This window comes from Asparagus officinalis, chromosome 3, assembly GCF_001876935.1.
Source record: "Asparagus officinalis chromosome 3, Aspof.V1, whole genome shotgun sequence".
NCBI classification, from domain to species: Eukaryota; Viridiplantae; Streptophyta; class Magnoliopsida; order Asparagales; family Asparagaceae; genus Asparagus; species Asparagus officinalis.
The window spans coordinates 12427774-12435640 of NC_033796.1; positions in this window are offsets into that span (position 1 = coordinate 12427774).

Consider the following 7867-nt stretch of genomic DNA (forward strand, 5'->3'; position numbering starts at 1 on the left):
ATTAGAACTATAAATGTTAGTTCTAAGGGCTGGAATGTTAGTTCTAAGGGCTGAAATGTTAGTTCTAAAGGCTGGACTGTTAATTCTAAGGACTGGACTGTTAGTTCTACCAGCTTTCATGTTAGTTCTGTCATCTCTTACGTTAGTGCTACCCACTTTCATGGTAGTTTTGTTATCTCCTACGTTAGTTCTGTTCGCTGCCATGTTAGTTTTGTCCACCTTCTTTATGAGAACATTATAAACAACAATATCAAGATGAACACCATTTTTAAGCATTATTCTATAAAGTTTAAACCCAGCAATTAGATTGCCATGCTTGCACAAGCAATCGACTAAACTACAGTATGCTACGGCATCTGGCATAAATTCCCTCTTTAGTATTTGAAAGAAAATTATTGCTGCTTCCTTCAACATTCCTTGCACAACCATTCCCTTGAGAAGGATGGTGAAAGTAACTATATCAGGTATGAGCTTGTGTACTCCCAATTGTCTATAGATTTTATATTTGTGAAAGTAACTACATGAATTAGAACTAGAACTAACATGAAGTGAGTTACAATCAACATAAAATGAGTTAGAACTAACAAAGAGCACAAGAGCCTAAAACTAACATGAATTAGAACTAGAACTAACATGTAGTGTGTTAGAACTAACATGAATTAGAACTAGAACTAACATGCAGTGAGTTAGACAAAGAACGAGTTAGAACTAACATAAATTAGAACTAGAACTAACATGAAGTGAGTTAGAACTAACAAAGAGCAAGTTAGAATCAACTTTAAGTGAGTTAGAACTAACAAAGAGCAAGTTAGAACTAACAAAGAGCAAGTTAGAACTAACTTTAGAACTAACAAAGAGCAAGTTAGAACTAACAAAGAGCAAATTAGAACTAACTTTAAGTGAGTTAGAACTTACAAAGAGTAAGTTAGAACTAACTTTAAGTGAGTTAGAACTAACAAGTTGGAACCAACATAAAATTAGTTAGAACTAACAGAGAGCCCAAGAGCCCCCAGGCCCAATGCCCAATCAAAAACTTTTAAATATATATTGTAGGTGTAGGGGTTTGGAACTCTTGACCTCCTCTCCAAATTACCAAGCTTTACCACTAGACTAAGTAACCAAAGTATTAATGTTAGTTCCACTTAAAGTTAGCTCTTACTTACCATTAGAACTAACATGAAATAAGTTAGAACTAACTTGAAATAAGTTAGAACTAACATGAGTTAACTTATGATAGAATTTAAAAAATGGCATAAATAACTAGAGTTAGCTCATGTTTGTTCTATCGCAACTCATGTTAGTTCTAATTTTTACTAGCTCATGTTAGTTCTAATTTTTACTAGCTCGTGTTAGTTCTAATTTATTTAATGCGTTAGTTCTAGCGTAAATGTTGGGTCTAAACATCATATTAGTTTCAATTTATGCCATATTAGTTCTAGCTTCTCCAGTGTTAGTTCTAACAGATATCGTGTTAGTTCTAATTTATTTAAGTTGTTAGTTCTAGCGTAATTGTTGGTTTTAAACGCCATGTTAGTTCTACTTGATGATGTGTTAGTTCTAGCTTCTCCAGTGTCAGTTCTAACAGGTATCATGTTAGTTCTAATTTATTTAATGTGATATTCCTAGCGTAAGTGTTGGGTCTAAACGTCATGTTAGTTCTAATTTATGCTATATTAGTTCTACCTTCTCCAGTGTTAGTTCTAACTGGTATCGTGTTAGCTCTAATTTATGTAATGCGTTATTTCTAGCGTACTTGATGGTCTAAACACCATGTTAGTTCTACTTGATGATGTGTTAGTTCTAGCTTCTCTAGTGGTAGTTCTATTTGGTATCATATTAGTTCTAATTTATTTAATGCGTTAGTTCTAGCGTAAGTGTTGAGTCTAAACGCGATATTAGTTCTAATTTATGCCGTGTTAGTTCTATCTTCTCTAGTGTTAGTTCTAACAGATATCGTGTTAGTTGTAATTTATTTAAGTCGTTAGTTCTACATAATTGTTGGGTCTCAACGTTATGTTAGTTCTACTTAATGATGTGTTAGTTCTAGCTTCTCCAGTGTTAGTTCTAACTGGTATCGTGTTAGTTCTAATTTATTTAAGTCGTTAGTTCTAGCGTAATTGTTAGGTCTAAACGCCATATTAGTTCTACTTGATGATGTGTTAGTTCTAGCTTCTCTAGTATCAATTCTAACAGGTATCGTGTCAGTTCTAACAGGAGCTCAACTAGAACTAATATAGCCACTAGAACTAACGCTTATATTAGAACCAACACTAGCTGGAAGTAGAACTAACATGAAATCAGGTAGAACTAACACGAGAACCACCAGAACTAACATGAGCTCAACTAGAACTAACATAGTCACTATAACATGGTATAAAAATATTAGTTCTACTTAAAGTTAGCTCTAACATGAATTAGAACAAAGTTAGAACTAACATAAAATATGTTAGAACTAATATAAAATAAGGTTTACCACTAGACCAAATAGCCTAAAGTATTTATATTAGTTCTATTTAACATTAGCTCTAACATGAAATAGAACTAAGTTAGAACTAACATAAAATAAGTTAGAACTAACATTAAATAACTTAGAACTAACATGAGTTATTGCTCATGATAGAGTTCAAAAAAGGGCGTGAAATTTCCCTCTATTTTTTTCCATCAGATCGCATTAATGGACGTGACTTTTCATGTATTTTATGGACCAGACGTCTGGGGAAGATAAGTGGAGGGGTAATTTCGGGTTTTTTTAAATACAATCTCTTTTTTTATACTGCTGGCATGGAGGGGCCTTAAAATATTAATTGATACTTTTAGGACAGAATCACATGGACTAAAATACAAGGGGACGGGTCACATGAACTTTCTCATTTTGGGTCTGGACACATTTTTCCCATCATTCAAATAGGGTGAAAATATGTCTTTAAAGTTTAATATATCTAAATTTCAATTATAATCTCCAAAATATTCTTTAAAAAACAAGGAGATTTGATGCTTACCGTATCTGAGATGGGTAACCATAATGATTCAGGGAGATTTGATGCAACTCTGGTGATTTTTGTTTAGAAGATGTAAAATGTAAAAAGTTATAAGATGTAAGCAGTTAGTGAAGTTGCCGGTGAAAACCGAGTTGAACAAACTGGCCAAGTTCAACTTGATTCGGGCTATTATTTGTCCGCTATAATTTTTTTAAATAATTTGTTAATAAACATTTGTCAGCTATAATTAGTAGACTTTATTTCTTTTTCTCTGTGTTGTTGCATGATGGACTGGACAGAGTAGATATATATATATATATATCTAAGATATAGTATAGTATACACCATCATATATATATTATAATAATATATATATATATACTATATATATATATGAGAAATCATGGGTATGTTCTTGAAAGCAAGTTCACAGCCGAAGCACAAGTTGTGCATTTGTAGTGAGGTGGTCACATCTCCGCCAACAGTCAATCCATGAGATGATTGCGGAACACCTAACAATTTTCATGTAATCAAGTGTATGGGGATGTGACACACATATAGCCAGCACAAAAAAATTTGTGCTTGGTACCAAGCATACTCATATTTCTCTCTCTCTTCACTCATCTCAAATCAATATGCTCTCTTATATATATATAACGTATATATATATAATATATATATATATATATATATATATATGTTTGTATATTTTTTTTTTGGAAAGTTTTCTTAATTGCTTTTTAATGAAATGTCGGGGGGTTTGTTCCTCATAGTTTATTTCTTAAAAAAACAAAAATAAAATTATGTAGTTATAAGAAAATGAATAACAAAGCTGAAAGTAAAGAGATATAGAAAAAATTGTTACACATAGTCCACTAACTTAATCAAACAACGGACCGAAGTTATCGTGAAGAAAATCATAGTTTAATTTTGAAGGACTTAGTAATCAGTATTTCTTCTGAGCCAGTTAGAATCAGGGGCCTAAGTCATTTACCGTGGAATTAAAGTTTTGCCCCAGGCTTTATGAGAAAATAAAGGGCTAAATTATGAAATTGGTATCTTTAATATAACTCTTTTTTTTTAGTTTTCCTCCTCACTCGAGACATTATGATATTAGGGGGTGTTTGGTTCAATTTCTAGAAATTATAGGAAATATTTTCCACTTAAAATATGATTTCCTTGTATTTCTTAAAAAAATTATAGAAAAAGTTTGAGAAATCAAAAAGTACCAATTTTCTTGTTTTTTGTACTTTGTTTGTTTGGTTCAAAACAAGAAAATTTTGAGAAATCAAAAAGTACCAATTTTCTTGTTTTTTGTACTTTGTTTGTTTGGTTCAAAACAAGAAAATAGCTCATAACTTTATAGAAAATAACAAGATTTGGTAGGTTTTTAATTAAATATGGTATGTGTCAGATTTCAGGTGATTTCCTCTCATTTTGAGAGGAAATTATTTTTTGTAAAATTTTATAGGTTTTGATATTTTATAGAAAATATTTCAGTAAATTTTTTGTTGAACCAAACACAATTTACAGAAATATTTAAAAAAAAATTAATTATAAATTTGTCATTATCAGATGTTTTGAGAAAAGTTTTCTCAAAAAGTGTGCAACCAAACAGAAAAAATAACCAGATGTTGACATTAGTTTTGATAGCAATTATCATATTATCGCAATTGAAAGAGAAATACCAAACTGGAAAAGCGCCAATTTGGTAATTTGGCGGAAAATAAAGCTTGCAGGTGCACCTCGGCTGCAAACCAGGTAGGCTGAAGCGTGGGTTTGGGCCAGCTGCAAACATGGTACCTGAGCGAGCCCATTTAGCATCTACTGAACAAGGCCCCAACTCGGGCCTAATAAAATCAGCTCGAATCATGAACCGATGCAAAACAGATGCATAAGGTATGAACGCTTAAGGGGTTCATTAGATCATTGATCACCGTGTTTATCAGTTAATTGGACGTTCAAATCTAAATTTTAATTACTTAAGTGATTGGTCATGTAATTAAATACTGTTTAAATCTTCAATCACTTATAATGCTTTCCATCCATTAACAATACGAATTTTCTTAACATGGGATAAATTTTATTTTTATATGTGACGTAGTACATCTCTTTCTACGTGTAATATCTTGCTTATTTATGGTAACAAAATTTATGACATAGCAGCAACTTGTATCAAATATTTATGAATCATTTCGCATTTTGTTCTTGAAAATATTTTAAGTTGCGACATATTGAGTAAGCTATATTGCTTAAAAGTCATACTCTCTTTAAAAGCACGAGTTTAGAAAAATATTTCAATAGACAAAAATACCTTTAAAATTTAAATACTAATTCATTAAGTAAGAGTGAGTTGATAAATTGATGAATTCTTATTGGATATACATAGTATGAAGATAATGATATAGTTTAAATTAAAATGTAAGCCTGAATGAAATTACTAAATGCCAAATATAAAAATGTATACAAGATGAATGACGTATATGCATAAACTAAACAAATTAACGAGATAAAATAATGTCTACCCCAAAGGTTGAACCGAGGATTAATACACACCTATAAATGTACATAATGTAGATAGAGTATTTGTAAAATCCACCAAACAAATTAAAAAGATAAAATCATTCTCAAAATTATAAAAAAGAAAAATTAAAACAAATTGTTGCGATATGATGACACAACGTGGCGATCTCTCACCGACTAAAATTCATGTAGTTCACGGTAATGAATAATTAGCTTCAAAGTTTAATTATACTATTACTATTTAAATAGAACTCTATTTATAATTGTTATCTTCTCACATGCAACATCACATACTAATATATATAAGCTAAGAAATTATAACAATTTTCATAACACTTTCATCTCCTTCTATATATATGTGCCTTTGTTATTTTCTTCTTATTAGATTATATTAGATTATTTTAAAGTAATTAATTATATTGTATGTTTTATCTTTTTTTCAGATCATAAAGTTTAATTATACTATTATTATTTAAATAGATATTGTTTGTATAAAAGGCAAAGTGAATCTCACACGTATTTTAGATCTTAATACTAATTATAATACTTACATATGGGTATTGGTTAAAATAAATTTCATGCATGAGGTTAACTTATATGATCATACTTTAATCAGATTAGATCATTTTAAAAATTTTCTTTACACCCAAACTCTTCTAGAAAATTAAAAGAGAGTAGCAACACTATAGTTATATATATCCATAGGATCACAGATATATTAAAAATGACCGAAGAAAACTGCATAAACAAAAAACATATTAATTACTCACACACACACACTATTTTTAAAACCACGTTATATCCATAATATATTCATATACCCAAATTAAGCTGTCGGAGTTTCCCCCTCACCAACTATACCATTGATCAACTCTCCTTTTTTCTTTGTACTTAAATTGTATAACATTCATTGCGATAAGGACTCGCATGGGTCCTCTGCCTGCCTTGAATGCCGAATAAAAAAAATATTGTATCAGGCCTTGTAGTTAGTTAATAATAAGATACTGTCATTATAAATAAATTAAGTAAAAAATTAATAATTTTTAAGAATGTACTACATTCCTCTAGCTTCCACTACAAACTTGTTAGTTGTTTATTCCTGGTCCTAGGATATTTTTAAAATTAATATTGATGGTTGCTTGCACTAAAAAAATTATGTTAGAGCGCCTATATAGTCTGTTTTATAGTTGAAGTTTGTCAACATATTTTGTCTCTGATGCATATCAATTATGAGTAATAATATAATTTGATTGATCCAAGTATATCCTAATATATTTTTAGACTCTTGTCTTATATTTCATTTGCTCTTTATTATGTACTAACCTGATATCATAATTAATATAGATGATGAAGAAACTATTTTATAATATCCTAGGAAAGAGGTAAAGGTAGAGAAGAATTAATTTTGGCTCAATTAAATATGAAACAAGAAGGAATAAAGGATATTTTTTTGAATATTTTATAGTAAAACTTACTTTTTGAGTAAAATTGGGAATCTTTAGAATGGATTTTCACACAATTTTTTAATATGCTTATGTGGATATTTTTGTCATATAAATTTATATTAGAGTTATCATTAATATTTAGTATTTATTATTTTTATTTTAAATCTATCAATAATTAAGATATATTACAGTCTTGTGAAAAATATGTGCTCTATGCTGAGCTTATACAAACTTTCATAATATTAGGTATTTGGTTATATTTTTATTAACACATCAAAAATATATACTGTATTTTTTTCAAACTTAACACTACATTTAATTACTAAAATAAACAAATTGGAGATCGATGATTTGATCCGATAAATAAATATGTTATTACATGAAGTTTAATATATACAAATTTAAAAATATAACATTATGCATGTAAGTCTATAAAAGTATATTAATCCCAGTTTAACACACAAATCTATTTCATAATTTTTTTAAAATGTTTAAATAAAATTTATTCTAAATGTAATCAGATTTTAACTCCAAATGAATTTGACTTATTTTATAGTAAGAAAATAAAATAAAAAATAAATAATTTTGATATTTAAGCATGTGCATTGCACGTGTACAAAAACAAGTAAATGAAAATATACAACTTAAATTAACGAAAATTATTAGAAGTAACGCGGGATCCACCCGGCATTTTAATTATATGATCAGCTATTTAAGCAATTAGAACATATGTATGAGCGTCAACTTAATTAAGAGATAAATACAGTAACTAACGGTAAGTTATTATTATTATTTTGAGAAAGTTTAGGTTCTTTTTCCCCCCTCTTCAGTCTTCTCGTCTCAGCAATTTGTTTTCCAATATACGTAGATTTTATGCGGCCCAACGCAAATTCAGCCCACGACTCGCCGACGGTTTGCACC